We start from the raw sequence: 3150 nt of genomic DNA on the forward strand, positions 1-3150 counted from the left end.
TGTGCAGGCTCACCGGGAGGCGAGCCCTTTGACCAGGCTCCGCCGCCCACCTTCGTCCCAACTGCTCCCACTTTTAGTGTCGTCGGTGCCGCAGTTTAAAATCAACCCCGCACTACCCGGTATCGCTACAATCTTCTATCTTCCTCTCCGATTCTCCTGCCGTCTACCTCCAACTAGCCTGACCTAAACGTACGCCATGCCGCATCACGATGGTCTGCCCTTATCTTCCAGTTTCTTGAGGAAGACACCCAGCCGGAGTCTCAAGAACATAAGGCGATTTGGGATGAGCTTGAACTGGCATTGCGGGAAGACGTCGCGCCTGTCCCCGCTCCCGTTCCGACTCCCGTCACCCCGACTACACCAGCGCCCATCCCCGTCGCATTGATGGGCTCGGAGCCACACATTGTTGCTGAGCTGGATCCCACTGGGTTCCATGAGGTCCACGCCGACTTTCACGCGCCCGTGCACCTGCCAGCACATGCGCCTGCACGTGCATTGACGCGCACGCCCGTGCCGCTGCCCGTGCACATGCCACTGCATGTGCCTGCGCGTGCACTGATGTGCGCGCCTGTGCCGGTGCCTGCGCACACGAATGTCTCCGCCGCGCTGTTGACAGCGCCTGTCCCTGCGCGGGTGCCAGTGCCCCCCTCAGCGGCATGGATGGCCGCCGTCGACCGCTTCCTTGCACCAACGCCAGTCGCCTCCTCCCGCCAGTTGACTCGCTCCGAAGTGCAGAACATTTTGGCCTTCCTTGAAGCTAGGCCAACGTCCAGGAGTACGCCAACAACGGTGCAAGACGCCGCCGTCGCCGTTGGATAGTGGCCCGATGACACACAGAGCATGGCAGAGGAGCCACTTCCCACCGCAAGACGCCCCCGCCGCCGCCGCGTAATCTAAATTTGCCATGAAAAACATTCGGATTGGAATGCTTAAAATCCGAACATTTATCATTTCTGTTTATTTTCTATCAATTGTCATATAATTTAAAGTCGGAGTCAGACTGAATGAAATCTATTTTTTGGTCGGTTGAATGTTCTGCTAGAGCCGTATCAAATTAAATATAAAACGTCATCAAGCCACATGTAATCTTTGTCATCCAACGACCTAGACTGCTTCAATGTCGAGCGCTCAACACGTTTAGCGTGCACTTAATTTTATGCCAAAAATAGTGCTAATCACATAATAACACGCAAATAATATCCTATTTAATATCCACATGCACTTAATATACTTCCAAATTAACGTGCATTGCACGTACACACTGACTAGTGCTGCTAGTACGTGAAACTGGTGCCATAACTTGTGAACGCCTCCAGATATGGTCAACGGCAACATCGCCCGCGAGTTCTTCGTGTTTGCCCGTGCGTCTAAACGCAGAATGGGAGGAGAGAGAGAGCACACATGGAACCCACCAGTAAGTGAATGTGAATAGTACTAAAAATAATAATACATGTTATCCATTAAATAGGCTGTGGTAATACTCCCTCCGTCTCAGTTTACAAGTCCTACACGTATACCTAGGTTGCCAATTTTATCACCCTAATATAAACTATATAACATATCAATTATACCTTTTGAAAATAGAACATCCGAAGTTTATATTGGTATATTTTTTGTAATATATAACTTGTATTAGGTTCGTCAAATTGACAACCTAGGGGTACGCGCACGCCCTGTAAACTGAGAGAGAGGGAGTATAAAAACATTATGTGAACAATGGGGGGTACAACAAACATTGTTGTTCTACGTATGTTGCCTATTGACGTGCGGCTTGAAGACCCTGGTCGCATGTTCGATCCTCGTCCTTTATTTTTTAATTTGTATATGGGTCCAAATTTATTTCATGACATGTGGGCCCCTCGGTGTGTAGTTTGTACCACTTTAATTTGTGGGTCGAAATTTGTTCCATTCCAACTGGACTATCGGTGTGTAGTTTTGTAGCTTATTTATAATAATTAAAGGGAACAACAGTGTTTTTTGCAATAATACCATGGTGCGACGTTGAAGGAGAGAAAGGACGTGAGAGAGAGCGATGACCGAGCCAGAGTGAAATCAACTAGGGCAGTTGCGGGGGTTGCAATGTTGTTTGGAGTAGTTGTGGGCCGAATGCTACGAAAAAATAATCTAAACCGACCGCAAGAAATGCCTACACAAATTAATCCAAGGTTGGAGTGCCCCTCGCAATGTAAATAGCTCCGACTTTGCGAGGGATGGAGAGGTAGCTTCAACGCGGGGAAGATACGGTGTGAGAAAGCGAGGTCAATCGAGAGACATATAGATAGAGAGACAAAGTGAGTGTGGTCCGACATTCATTGAACAGATATATATACTCTGGAGAGATATTGTCCGATTGAGCTTTTGGCAAGGGTGAGGGCTGTAAGATAGAGCTTGAGAGATGATCCAGTCAAAGATGTGTAGATATATTTTGTGCGTGGGAGGAAGCAAGGTCAATCGATCACATAGGGTCGTCGTGCGATCGAAAGAGTGAGACGGGTTGGATTGAGTGACCTAGAAAGACAATGTGCGTGAGAGAGTATACAATGTGAATAGGTCGAATTGGGCTCTAACATGGTGATATATCGTTTTTGTCCGAGAAAGAGCGAGGTCAATCAAGACATAGAGAGAGAGAGAGAGAGAGAGGGAGGGAGCATGGCCTGCCATGAGGTCGAAAGAGTGGGGGCGGCTTGGATGGATTGACCTAGATAGACAATTTCTGTGAGAGAGTGTAGAGTGTGTCGAGCGAGGCCCGAACAGGGAGATATATCATTTGTGTGTGAAAGAAAACGAGGTTAAACTAGACTCAAATAAAGAGAGCGAGATTGAGCAAGTGTGGCCCGCCGTGCGAAAGAAAGAGTGAGAGAGTCTCGAGGGAGTGACCTAGATAGACAACGTGTGTGCGTGCGCACGAGAGGTTGGGGGAGCTAGATAGGCAATGCATGTATTTAGCGCGAGAGGGTGAGAGGGATAGGGAGAGAGAGAGTGCTTGCCATGGGGTGCAATGGCGGGTGTGTGAGGTAAATATAGTTGGTAACAGAGTGGAAAAAGGGGTTGTTTAGTTGAGAGACTTAGAGATCGAAACATGTAGAGAAAGAATGAACGTGTCTTGGAAACAGATAGCTTCCTAAGGTGGTTAGGAGAGGAGGATTGACC

Source organism: Triticum aestivum, chromosome 1B (assembly GCF_018294505.1).
Source record: "Triticum aestivum cultivar Chinese Spring chromosome 1B, IWGSC CS RefSeq v2.1, whole genome shotgun sequence".
Classification (NCBI taxonomy): domain Eukaryota; kingdom Viridiplantae; phylum Streptophyta; class Magnoliopsida; order Poales; family Poaceae; genus Triticum; species Triticum aestivum.